The 14,884-nt window shown below is 33.2% G+C and overlaps 1 protein-coding gene across 3 annotated transcripts in view; it reads left to right on the top strand.

The window, feature by feature from the left end:
* Positions 1–12,213: 12,213 nt before the first annotated feature.
* The window catches only part of LOC131158246 (uncharacterized), a 44,781-nt gene continuing 42,110 nt past the window's right edge, over positions 12,214–14,884 (top strand). Inside the window, exon 1 of one of the 3 annotated variants that reach the window (XM_058112980.1) lies at positions 12,214–12,720. The gene's annotated coding sequence lies outside the window, so the exon portion shown is untranslated. The remainder of the gene's footprint in view (positions 12,721–14,884) is intronic. The other 2 variants (XM_058112978.1, XM_058112979.1) reach the window with 2 other exon arrangements.

The following is a 14,884-nucleotide window of genomic DNA, read 5'->3' as shown; positions in this document are numbered from 1 at the left end:
TATGGAATATGAGAAAGACATATATATTTCTGAATTAGAGGATAAAATTAGAAAATTATCTCAAGAATTAGAGAAATTTCAAAATAAGGTTGATGACAAGAAAGATATTGAGATAAATGATCTCAAAAATCAAATTGAAGATAAAGAAAAGATCATTTACAACTTCACAAAAGGAAAGGAAAACTTTGACAAAATGATAGGTTCACAAATGATGACCTTAAACAAAGAAGGCATTGGATTTAATGGGATTGAAAATAAAAAGAAAAAGAATCTTTATATGGGTTATTTTTCAAAAGCATCCAAATATTATGCTAGCACATCTTCTAATGCCTACACTAACACCATATGCTATCAATGTAAGAAAAATGGGCATATAAAGTTTGAATGTCCATTTAAAAGAAAGGGTGTGAAGACTAAACAGGTTTGGAAAATTAAAGAAACATCCCTTGTTCAACCAACTGGAATCAAGAAAATATGGGTACCAAAAAAGAAATACTAAATTCTTTAATTTCAATTGATATTTGAATTTATGGAACATCATACAAATGTATTGAAATAGAGAATAAGGGTAAAAAGCTTATCTTATCGAAACTCATAAAAATTGTTGGCCTCAAATCATACAAGGCATAAAATTAAAAGTATTAGGATACATGAAGTTTGGATGTTTAATTGAAATCAAAAGAAAAGAAAATATGAAGTAAATAGAGCTTATTGATAAAGAACAGAGCTTGGCCTATTGCACAACCAAGAAATTGAATAAGAAGTCGAATTAAGAAAGAGTGCACAGTCAGCCGACTGACTACAAGCTCAACCAACTAACTGAACAAAGAAATAAAGAAAAGCATTGCAGTCAGCCAACTGGCTTGAGACCCAGCCGACGGACTGAGCTGCGGTTTCTGAAACAGAGAGCAATCAGCCGACTGACCCTGAAGTCAGCTAACTGGCTAACGGAGAAACCCTAACTTTGTTATAAAAACACGAGTCATTTGAGTTGTCAGCCAACTAGCTTAGGGTTTCTACTCTTCCTTGCCTTCGACCTCTTCCTTTCCTTAGCTTCTTCTCCTCCAAAAACCACCAAATCTCATCTTCAATTTCCGAAATCCATCACTACCATCTTCATTTTTCCATTAAGAAACTTCAAAATGCCGAGGATCAAATCAGTTGGAAGTAAGAAACCTTCCACTTCGTCTCAACACACCAAAGATCCGGCCATTGAGCAATGGCTTGTAGCCCCACACGCAAAGAGTTTCTATTCCAATCATCTAAACATGACGAAACCACTCATAGGTAAAGTTCTTGACACTTCCTCCTTCACCTATGATTTCCCGCATATCATTTCGTTATTCAAAGCCTTAGGATGGAAAAATTTTGTACTCTTTCTAGCTAAGGGACACTTCCTGAATCTTATCAAAATTTTCTATGCCAATCTTGTTAGAGAAGAACACGGGCTTTCGACCAATGTAATGGGAAAATCTATAGCTCTCACTCCCGAATCTATTGCTAAAATTTTTAAAATTCCAAATGGCGATTTTGAATGTCCTACTTTTGGCACGTCTTGAATTCTCGAACAAGACTTCATAGCTGAAGTTAATTTGTTAAATTAATTATTCCATTGAAGGAAAGTGGCAGGGTTTATAAAATCAAATCTCTGAAATTATTCTTGATATTGTTAATATTCATTGTTGAACAACAATTCTGATTCTAAATATTGAAGCTCTAAGATTGATATTTGTTATTGAAATTTAACAACTAGTATTGAATATCATTAATTTATAATAGATTGAATTTGGATTGAACAAAAGATTGTTAACTGAACTTGTGAGGTTGTTGATTGTGTGGTTATTGGAAATAAAATTGAAAAGGGTAATACTTAAAGGTATTTACAAACCTAAGTTACAAAAAAAAATTTAAAAACTCAATTCACCCCCCTCTTGAGAGTATACCTAAATTCTCAGTCATCTTTAGACTGGGAAGAGTTTTCATATGTCTTTTTTGATATGGGAGGGTGATTCTATTCACTTCTTTTCTTTTTTCTCTATTCAATCTCTTTTAAGAATCCAAGCTCCTTGCTTGTTTTATTTTTTCTTTAATAAAATTACCTTCCTTTTAAAAAAACCTCACTCAAAGTTGAATTGGATCTTTTGAGAACCTTTGCACCTTTCTCCAACTTCTCCATCAGCCTACGACGCTGCCTGCACATCACCCACAGACGGTGCTACGGTACCTTTGCTGCTGCTACTTCTTCTTCTTCTTCTTCTCTTGTTTATGCTAATAACTTTGATGTCTCTCTTTTATTTGTTATCTAGTTGTTCTTTCACTTTTATATTATTTTTATCTACATATAAAGTTAATCAATTCTATTTTTACTACAATTGTGACTATGTCGAAAATATTCTACCATATTATAGGACAAATATGTCTTTCCAATTAGGAAAACTTTACATATAGATGATTCATAGGTTTGCACAAAACCTCCTCTCACTTAAAAACTTAAAATGTATAATTAATTCATTTGAATATGAGCTATAGTTGAATAATTTTTGGAGATTATTTTGAACCACTTATGGAAAAGTAGTTTTAAAATTAAAATATTGAAGTTAATAAGTATTAAACTAGAAAAGCACTAAAATATGTTAGTAATTTTTGTTTGTATTTAAAATAAGTAGTATTTTTGACATTTACTTTTTTTTATAACCGTTATGTGAATTTATATTATTATATACCATCAATAGTTAATATGTTATAGTATATAATAAAATAATATATGATTACTTTTAAAACATATTCTAATTAACAATGTAATTAATTAATATTTAAATATTTTTATTAAGTAAAATAATAGAAGATTATTGTTTTTAATTAATATTAATCTTGTTATTAATTTGTGTTTATATCATATGACTATCATATTAAATTATGTTAAAAATAATAAATTAAGTTAAGAATTTAATCTATTTAATGTTAATTTAAACTATTAGATGGTTCTTCTTCATTTTAAAATTGAATTTATAAATAAATAAATATTAATGTATACTTATCATTATCATTATCATTATCACATTAATTTATGTTAAAATTGTAACGACCTACTTATATACTCATATCATAAAAGCAAAATAAATAAAACAGTCAACTCGAACTCGTGGGTAAAGGGGACACTTGTCATACACAGGGGAACTTAGGTAGCAGTAAATGTAAATCACAAACTCCTAACCACAAAATACATAATAACAGAGTCAAGTATACCCCAAAATATCATGTTTATATACAATCTCCCAAAAATACAAAAACATATCTAGGATCCCACATCCGAAAAGTTCTGATCCTAGTTCAAACTTACCCTCCTAATGGGGTAACTTAATAAACTCAACAACGGCCTCGCTCCGCCGGTCTTTTTGGATTTTTGAAAATCATTTTTATTGTTCGGGGGTGAGACAACACCTCTTAGTAAGGGAAAATAAACTAAATACAGTTGTGTGGCAAGATGAACATTTAACGCAATTATACATATACAGTACATTTCATATATTTGTAAACATTCATCATAACATACTGAATCATCATATACTTTCGTATTTTCTAATAAATCATATTGTTCATAAAATGTCTGTTATAGTTGATAATACTAAAAATATACTCAGGATAAATAACTAACTGATGTCATGTATTACCCCCTATGACAGGTTGTGCAGCCCGAAGGCGAGACCCGACAATGGCTGGTCGACCACTGTCGAGTCAAAAATGTCTATAAGTACGATGGACCTGCCACACCCTGGTCCGGACTGCTAAGTGGACGTCTACAACTCTACACTGAAAGTCACGTCGACTATCCATCTCCCAGCCCCTCGTGGGGCGGTTAGTACAAATCTGAATATAGTAATCTGATCTGTATAGCTACGGTACCGTGCTCCTGAACTGAACTAAACTAACATCTGAGTTCTGATAACATATAGTACATGATAACATAGCATTTCTATACTTTCATAAATACGGCCTTGCGCCGAACATTTCGTAAATACGGCCTCGCGCTAAACATTTCATAAACACGGTCTTGGGCCGAAAACATATAACATACACGGCCTTACACCAAAAATCTCATACATATCATTCTGAGTAAATAAATCATTTATTATGTATTTCAAAATTATCATATACTGCATTATTTCATAATTTTTGAAAACATGCTTATTCATAATATTTTCCACACAAAATAATATTCATGTCACATAGTACTGCATAAAACCACACGTTTTACTCAAAAATCATATTTCTGGCATCTCATACTAATATACATACATTTCAACATAATAGTAGTATTTTCCCAAACATGCATTATTACCAATCTAGTCATATATATTATACATGCTTCCTAAAAATAAATTTGCTAATAAATAATAATAATATAATTTGCATAGAAAATCACTGCTTTAGTTTATTCCCTTACCTGACATTGAGAAAACCCCCCTAAAAACACTCGTCCTACACCCGTAGGGTTCCCCGTTCAACACCCTGAATTCAACAACTCTCAGAACTAAACTTCAGTATTTTCTGGTGAATAACATTTCCTATAACTACGGAAAACCCAAATTCTAAATAAAATACCTACCTCAACTTAGGGATGAGTTTCAACTCGCTCTCACCAACAATCCGCTCTAGAAGATTTGGAGAGAACTTCCCCAGGAGCGTCGTGGTCGCCTCAAATCGTCGATCCGACAGACGATGAAGCCAAAATCGAAGAGAGAGGAGAGAGAAACCATAGGGAGGAGAGAGAGAGAGAGAGAGAGAGAGAGAGAGAGAGAGAGAGAGAGAGAGAGAGAGAGAGAGAGAATTTCCTGATTTTTTTGCGTTTAAACTCAGATTTACACTATTTATACTAGTGACTTTGTCGACGAGCCACGTCATCTCGTTGACGAGGTCAATAGAAAATTCACCGACGAGCTCTCCCCTTCGTCAACAAAATTCAAAGTCACCCCAAATATCCTCTCAGTATCTTCTCGTCTACGAGCCACGTCACCTCGTCGACAAGGTCAATAGAAAATTCGTCGACGAACTCCCCCTTCGTCGACAAAATTCAGAGCTGCCCAAGTTGTCACGTCGTCGACAAATGAGTCTGCTGGCACCTTTCATTTCCCTCTTTCTTTAATATTTAAATACCATTATTCTTCAAGTTATTATAAAAATAGTATTAATAACTAAATTAAAAATTTTAAATTGTTTAATATACATTTAATTAATAGATGATTCTTTTATTCATTCTACAATTGAATTGTGTTTCACCAATGATTGTTGTGTTATAATACATAATAAAATAATAGATGATTATTTTCTAATATAATTGAAATTAAAAATAGCAATATTTTTAATTAATTAATATTTTAATTAATAATTATATTATTATTATTATTATTTCTAATTAATATTTATATATTTTATTAAGTAAAAAATACTATAATATTATTTTTTTTATTAACAATTAATCCTGTTCTTAATGAATATTTATAACATATAATTATCATATAAATTTATCTCAAAAATAATATTCTTAATTAAACTAATATTTTAAATTTATATAATATTAATAGATAATTTTTTTCTTTCATTGTGAAATTGGATTATGTTTCACAAATTGATCCTAAACCTAAACCATCATATTAAGCCCAGCAGGCGGCCCGCACCCTTCAATTCCTCCTTTCCTCCCTCCTTTCTCAAGAATCATTAATTCTATATTCCATAGAAACGGTAGTACTGCTACCTTCTTCGTCTTCAACTTCACCACCATGGTCCTCAGTGGCACCTGCAATGTTTCTTTCTTTAGCTAGAGAAAACCTCACTCAAAGTTGAATTGGATCTTTCTAGAACCTTTGCACTTTTCTCCAACTTCTCCATCACCCTACGACGCTGCCCGTGCATCACCTACTGACGGTGCTACGATACCTTTGTTGTTGCTGCTGCTTCTGTTGAGAATTCCACTTGTGAATTTGTCCCACTTTGGAAAATTTGAGTGGATGATGGGTGCTTATATACGTGGTTGGGCCCAAGACCCGATAGGTTTAAGCTTTTGGGTCAAGTTGGTGTTCACCCATATGTATCAAGCTCACCCATGGGTTCCTCCGATCTTAACAAGTGGAATTAGAACTGACGGTTCGTAACTCTGGGTGAGCGACAACATAAAAAAGTCAAAAGGTGAAGTTAATTCTCCTAACGTGCTAATAGTTGAAGGACCAAGTGTGTAGCCGAGGCCAATAAGGATCATCTAGGCTGCGGATGGATCCGAATAGGGTCAAGACATGAGAGGTAAAATTGGTTTGGAGGCATGTGGAATGCAATTTGACGCACGTAAGATGCTAGTGGTAAGGCCCACTTGAGCAACTATTGGGGAATTGGGCTTACTCTCATAAGGGAGATGGTTTCATTTTAAGGGGGAGCAGTTGAAACTCACAAGTGAGGGGAAGATTGTAGAGAATTTCACTTGTGAGTTTGTCTCACATTAAAAATTTTGAGTGGATGATGGGTGCTTATATACATGGTTGGGTCCAAGACCTAATAGGTTTAAGTTTTTGGGTCAAGTTGGTGTTCGCCCATGTGTATCAAGCCCACCCATGGGCTCCTCCGGTCCTAACAGCTTCTTCTTCTTCTTCTTCTTTTTCTTCTCTAGTTTATGCTAATAATTTCGGTGTCTCTCTTTTAACTATTATCTAGTTTTTCTTTCACTTTTACATTCTTTTATTTATGTATAAAGTTAATCAGTTTTATTTTTACTACAAGTGCGATTGTGTCGAAAAGATGGTATCATATTGTAGGGCAAATAGGTATTTCCAATTAAGATGTATAATTAATTCATTTGAATATGAGCTATAGCAAAATAATTTTTTGAGATTATTTTGAAAAACTTATGGAAAAGTATTTTTCAAAAAAATTATTGAATTTGATAAGTATTAAACTAGAGAAATACTAAAAGATGTAAGTAATTTTTTGTTGTATTTAAAATAATTTGTATTTTGATATTTACTTTTATTATAACTCTTATGTGAATTTATATTATTATATTTCATCAATAGTTAATATGTTGTAGTGTATAATAAAATAATATATGATTATTTTAAAACGTATTTTAATTACAATTTAATTTATTAATATCTAAATATTTTTATTAAGTAAAAGAATAGAGGATTATTGTTTTTAATTAATATTAATCTTGTTATTAATTTGTATTTATAACATATGACTATCACATTAATTTATGTTAAGAATAAAAAATTATGTTAAGAATTTTAATATACTTAATGTTAATTTAAACTATTAGATGGTTCTTCTTCACTTTAAAATTGAACTTATAAATAAAGAAATATTAATGTATACTTATAATTATCATTATCACATTAATTTATGTTAAAAATAGTATTAATAACTAAATTAAAAATTTTAAATTGTTTAATATACATTTAATTAATAGATGATTCTTTATATTCATTCTAGAATTGAATTGTATTTCACCAATACTTGTTGTGTTATAATATATAATAAAATAATAGACGATTATTTTCTCATACAATTGAAATTAAAAATAGAAATATTTTTAATTAATTAATAGTTCAATTAATAATTATATTATTATTTCTAATTAGTATTTACATATTTTATTGAGTAAAAAATACTATAATATTATTTTTTATTAACAATTAATCTTGTTCTTAATGTATATTTATAACATATAATTATCATGACAATTTATCTAAAAAACAATAGTATGAATTAAACTAATATTTTTAATTTATATAATATTAATTTAAATTAATAGATGGTTTTTCTTTTATTGCGAAATCGGATTATGTTTGACAAATTGATCTTAAAAATTGATCCTAAGCCTAAACCATCATGTTAAACCCAACAAGCGCCCCCGCACCCTTCAATTCCTCCTTTCCTCCCTCCCTTCTCAAGAATCATTAATTCTATATTCCACAAAAATATTAGTAATGTTGTCTTCTATTGACCTGATTAGTCACATGACTCACACCCAATTTTGATCATGACAAATACTTTTGGTATTAATGGTTGTACTAAGGCTTGTATGCAGGTTCACTGTACACGTGTATTCGGATTGAAAGACATATCATGATGGTGTGCGGTGTTCGTGCCAAAGAATGAAGAATTTTGTGTTGTATTTGTATTTATTATTTCATTTCTTCATTCTGAGATGTATTGTGCACTCTACGACTTATAATAATTTGCATCATGCATGATAGATAGGTATGCTCAGAAATGTCATAGATTGACCTTAGGGACTGAATGACTTGAGGGCACCCTTCGGTTGACCGACGTCAGGTTTTTTGGCGTACTTGAAAAGACCTTAGGTCCCAAGACATATGCACTAATAAGTCCCCATTATCATCTTCATATCAGGGGAATTAAATTTGTCAAAAATGGACTTAAATTGAAAATCTTGAGAGAGTTCGGGCAACCGAACAAGTCAAAATATTGACTTTGTGTTCGGGCACCCGAACCTGATTAGAGCATATCTTCCTCAGGCACCCGAACCTATGTCAGAGCACTTTTCAACTACTCAAGACACTGAACGATCACGTTCAAATTGCGATCGGGCAACCCAATCAGTTAGTTCGGTTAATCGAATTTGGAACCAGGCACCCGAATTTACAAACAAAATGCTACTGACTTTTGTTCAACCAACCGACCATTTCTTCAGGAACCCAAACCATTAAAAACAAATTTTTCTAAGTGAGCATGTTCGGGCACCCAAACCTCAGGCTGGGCACCCAAATCTCGCGAGTTAAAATATTTTTTTACCGATTTTTTAATGGGGCAAACTGGGTTAATTTTCTTAATGCTTTTGAAACAAATTTAACTATTCCCATTGAATCCCCAATGGTCAAAAAATACTTCTTGCCTATAAATACCTGTTCATTTGTCATAATTAATAAGGATCAAGCATTTTGATTAAAGGCAAAATTCTCTCAATTCCAAAAATCTCCTTTTAGCCTATACTACTCACAAACACTCATACACTCCATATTTCTTGATCTTTCAAGTGTTGTGAGTATTTCTAAACTGATTGTACTTAGTCTTACTAGCTAATACTCTCATTTGGTGCATTGTTTGATTGATTTTATTTGAGAGTATAACCTTAAGTTCTTCCACCAATTTTACTTGATAAATCTTGTGTGGGAAGACTTAGAAGGTTGTGGTTCTTACATTGTCATTGCAAGACACCTAAACCTATATTTTTGTATGTAAAAATCTTTTTCAAAAGCTAGTTTTTCAAACAACTCCATTGTGCTTTGTACATTGAAATATTTTGTTAAGTTTGTTTGATTTAACTTGCTTAGCATATTTGAAACCCTAATATGATTTTGTATCATTCACGTGTTGTGTTTCAAATCTTACTTTGATATACACTCTAGATTTGGACTGATAATCTATATTTGATTGAGTGTTTAGCACACATTAGAGCATTGAACATATTTACATATCATTCATACTTGCAATATTGATTGAGTTGTACTGATGCACATATCTACTTGTGTAGAAGTGTATTTTCGTGTACAAATTTTATGCACATTAATTGTATTCCAGGCGTGGACCTGAAAAGGGAGACTAGCCCTGTTAAATAGTCTCGGACTGGTTTAGACCTGGTTAGGAAAGTTAGATGCGTTATCTTGGTAAGGCATATTAGTTGAGGTCAGCCCCTTGAATTGACCTGATTGTAATTGGTGCCGCTCCACCCGTTAAGTGAGTAGTAGTGAAATCCTTGTGCTGGTGTGGCCAAGGCGGGGATGTAGGCAATTTGGCCGAATCTCAATAACATATTACGTGTATTGTTTACTTGTCCGCACTTTACTCTTATTGCACGTGTACGTTTATTTATTGATCGCATAGACTGACCCTAGGTTGTGTAATACTGCTGTTAAACCGATTGAACTAGGCTATAATTTTTAAATACCCAATTCACCCCCATATTGGGATTGCACCAGAGCTAACACCTTCTTCCTCTTCAACTTCACCATCATGGTCCTCGGTGGCAACTACAGTGTTTCTTTCCTTAGCTAGAGAAAACCTCACTCAAAGTTGAATTGGATCTTTCTAAAACCCTTGTACTTTTCTCCAACTTCTCCATCATCCTACAACGGTGCCCGCGCATCACCCACTGACGGTGTTACGGTACCTTTGCTGCTTCTTCTTCTTCTTCTTCTTCTCTAGTTTATGCGAATAACTTCAATGCCTCTCTTTTATTTATTATCTAGTTTTTCTTTCGCTTTTATATTGTTATTATCCATGTATAAAGTTAATCAGTTCTATTTTTACTACAAGTGCGACTGTGTCGAAAATATTGTATCATATTATAGGGCAAATAGGTCTTTACAATTAGGAAAACTTTACATATAGAGAATTCATAGGTTTGCACGAAACCTTCTCTCACTTAAAAACTTAAAATGTATAATTAATTCTTTTGAATATGAGCTGTCGCTGAATAATTTTTGGAAATTATTTTGAACTACTTATGGAAAAGTATATGATAATTAACTTTTACTTTCTTCAATAATTTCCTCCCCTCTTTTTATTTAAACTAGTCGAATGCACATGCCTTGTATGTGAATAAATTAATTTTTATAAATTTATTAAGTTATAAAATAAATACAAAATTAAAGTAACATTCTTTCATATATTTGATAGTTTTTCGCTTCTTATTATTTTAACCATCATGTTAGTTTGTGAATTAGATTATGGGAGAATGACATGGAATTAAAATTTTATTTATTAAAGAAGATAAACAAATTAAGAAGTTGAAAATAAAGAATAAGACATCTAAAAACAAAATAAAAAATTGCATTTCTTAATCATTAAAAAATGGAATAAAATTTTTTACCACTTCCCTGATCCTACTCCCTTGGCAAAACGCAAGCGCATCTTCCATACACTTCAACGGAAATAGAATTATATATTGCGGTGAATTGTTTTATTTCATTTTTAAAATTAAATCCATCATCATTGATGATGGTCTAGTGAACATTTTTTTTATAAATGAAAGATGCTAAATGGTCTAGCAAGATATGTCATTTCACTAACATCAACATGTAATGTATGTCATGTGCCATTTTATTTTCATAACTATTTAAATGAATTTTAAAAAACAATCTAAAATAACTTTTTGGCTACTAATTAGTGGTACCGTGAAAAGAGATCAATTTTGTAAATATAAACAAATTTAGTAGTTATTTTATAATTTTAAAAAATATATTAGAAGATAATCATATATCATTTTATTATGTATCATAATATATAAATTATTAATAAAACATAATTCAATTTTGGAATGAAGAAGAAGAACCATCTATTAATTTAAATTAATATAAAAATTAAAAACACTAATTTAATTAATAGTATTATTTTAGCATATGATAATCATATGTTATCTATTATAACCTATTAATCATTAATGACATATAATTAAATTTTGAAATGAATAAAAAGGACTATTTATAAATTTAAATTAATATTAAATAAACTAAAAATTTTAATTTTGTTATAATGCTAATTTTAAAATAAATTAATGTGATAATAATATGTTGTAAATATACATTAGTAACAAGATTGTTGTTAATTAATAAATAACATCATACTAATTTAATTACTAAAAAATATTAAAATCTTAATTAGAGAAATAATATAATTATCATTTAAATTTCTAAATATGAAAATCTTACTCAAAGTTGAATTGGATCTTTCTAGAACCTTTGCACCTTCCTTCAACTTCTCCATCACCCTACAACGCTGCCCGTGCATCACCCACCGATAGTGCTATGGTACCTTTGTTGCTGTTTCTTCTTCTCTAGTTTATGCATTTCAATGTCTCTTATTTATTATCTAGTTTTTTTTTTCTTTTACATTGTTTTTATCTATGTATAAAGTTAATTGGTTATATTTTTATGCATTTGAGACCATCTCTTCTAGGGTGTAGGTAGGGGTGACAAAATTGATTCAAGGGCTGGATCTGGGTGGGTTGCTAACCGATGGGGTCATAAACGGGTCAATTTTAAACGAATCACATTTATGTAAATCCTAACCTATCCGTTTAATCGTTTAATAAATGGACGGGTCATGGGTTACCGTTTAAAAAATAAGTATATGTTATTTTTTTTTTTAACTTATTTTTTAAAGAAACGTACTCTTATTTTATTTATTAAAATTTTTAAAAAAACCGTAAAATGTGAAAAAAAAGATAAAAAAAATGCAGATGGAGATGAGGAGATTGGGGACCGGTGGACTGACGGACTGACTGACTGTTGAGAGAGCCGAGAGAGGGACTGAGGGAGATTGAGGTATGAGATGAGAGTGAAGCACTGAAGCCGTGACTCGAGAGGGAGACTGAGAGTGAGAGGGAGGGGGAGACTGAGGGTGAGATCGTGCGACTGGTGAGAGGGAGACTGAGGATGTGAGATCTTGAGAGGTACTGAGGGTGTGGGAGACTGCGAGTGAGAGGGAAGGGGACCGGCGAGAGGCGAGAGGAGAGTAGCGGCGACACCCGAGAGGCGAGAGGAGAGTTGCGCCGACCGGCGAGACCCGAGAGGATCTGCGGCGACGGCGTGCTGTTGCTGGGCTGCTTGGGCTGCCGGAAGAGGAACTGAGGAGATTGAACATGAAATCTTGGCTGGGGTGCGGGCGGCGTGCAGTGCCAGTGGGCACAGAGCAGTGGGTGTGATCGTTAGGGTAAGAAATTATTAGGGTTTTAGGTTAAATGTGTATGCATAAACAGGTGACCCGACCCGAACCCGGATTGACCTTATAGTAAATGGATTGGCTTCCATAAACCCAGATCAGTTTTAACCGGGCGGGTCACAGGTGACCCGTCAGTTTGGACCCGTTTTGCCACCCCTAGCTGTAGGTCGAATGTTTAGTATTCCTACCAACATTTTGATGATTTATGTGGAGCATGGTTTGAAGGACGTTGCTTCATGGCCTGATTTGGATCTTGGATTTGGATTTGGTGAAAAAAAAAAAAAAATTGCATGAAGTATTATTCAAATCTATACAAATCCAAAATTAAGGCCTGAAATCGACGCTCCAAAACACAACCTAAATATATTTGATTTGGTTGCATAGTTGCTGTTGCCAGGGTACCATCACCTTGTCTTTGTACTGATTCCCCCCTCCCCCCGCGCCCCCCCCCCCTCGTTTTGATTGGTAAGATTTGAACTTGGGGTATGCTCCACTCCACCCAAATTCTTGCTATTAGAGCTAGACCTCAAAGGCAATGTGCCATGTAGTAGCACAATTTGAAGGCCGAAAGAATCACCTTTTCCTTATTCTATCCAAGCTACAATTTCACGCTGGCGGCTGGCCAAGAGTACACCAAGTCCCATCCAACTGTACTCATTTGGGCACAAGAAAATGCTCATGGATCCAATCCAATGGTCAAGTACCGTGGCGTGATAGCCCTTGATACCGTTGAGATGGTCACCAAGAAACTATAACTTGAACTGTAAGGGTGTTGAACTCACATTCCACAAGTATTGAGTTAAATCTCTCTCACTCATCCCTAGCACATGGTCCTCATGAAAGTGTACCAACCATTAACCACTTGCTAGCTAGAGCTATGGTGTACACTACTCGAACAGACATGTGAAGGTTCAACATCCATGCAAGATGACACCACTTGAGGATAAACTAAAGGGCCAACTAGGAAGCACATCCCAAGAAGTTCATTTTAATTCCCCTGTTCCCAATGAACTCTCATAGAGAAGGTTCCCTTCATTCTTTCTTCGTTTTCATGTTCGATAAAAAGAGGGCTTCCCCACTAGGTACAAAATTATGTTGAGTTCCCAATGTTCACCCCCGAAGACAAAATCAACAACCCCCAACTTCTTCAAGTGAAGAAACTCTTTCTGTATTCACACTTCCAAAAGTCGATCATCTATTCCTTATCTTCACTTTCCCAATAGTGAATCATTCTGCTTTCAAGATATTTTTATGTTTGTTGATACACGAACAGTAAATACAAAAGTTAACATCGTCAAAATTCGCAAAGCATAACGAGCTCTTTTATGAATCACAATTTGCCAATCTTTCCATTTTACATATCCACTATCATGGCAAGTAACACACTACTTACAAGATCTATGCTCCAATTCAATATCCATACCCTGAGGCTTATTATTCCATTCTTGCCTCAAGCGTTGGTATTTATTGCCAATCCCAAATCCCATTGTCCTTTGGTATTCTAGCTCCAAAACCAATCCATCATAGCTCATTTTTTGAATTAATTGCCCTTTGGCTTTCCCATGTCGAGCTTAACCTTTCACTTCAAACTCCGAAAGATTTGCCCTTTGGCCAAGTTGTACTAAAAGTAAGTTGCACCAAACACAAAAGGCCCTCCAACCAACCTAGTTCATGTTCCCTCTAGAAAACACGACTCAAATGCTCTTTGGCAATTAGATTCCAATGCCATTTGGCAAGGATAAAAATAAGGTCTCCTCAACATTGGCACATAAGTACTTAACTCTCAGTTCCAAAAGTTACATTTTCACAGCTTTGTTCCCACCAAAACTCAAACCATGGGGGCCTCGTCTGTTTCATCTTAGTTATGAACAAAATAAATCTACTTCTTTCTTTGCTGGCGAAATGAAACGTCCTTTGGTGTCCGGAATCTTCATTTTAGGAGACCTCTGAATGATAAGGAAACAGTGGAATTGTCATCTTTGTTATCTTATTGAGCAGGAGTAATCTATATTTAGGGAGGGGCGTTCGTTCTTGGTCTTTGGACCAGTCAGGTGTGTTTTCTTGCAAATCATTTTTTGAATTTTCGATTCATTCCAAATTTTTTTTCTTGCTATACTCCACTATTTGGAAGGCTATGGTTCCCCCCTAAAATAAA

The sequence above is a fragment of the Malania oleifera genome, chromosome 6, assembly GCF_029873635.1.
Source record: "Malania oleifera isolate guangnan ecotype guangnan chromosome 6, ASM2987363v1, whole genome shotgun sequence".
Classification (NCBI taxonomy): domain Eukaryota; kingdom Viridiplantae; phylum Streptophyta; class Magnoliopsida; order Santalales; family Ximeniaceae; genus Malania; species Malania oleifera.
The sequence above is the reverse complement of the archived record's forward strand: the minus strand, read 5'-3'. Positions and strand labels throughout refer to the sequence as shown.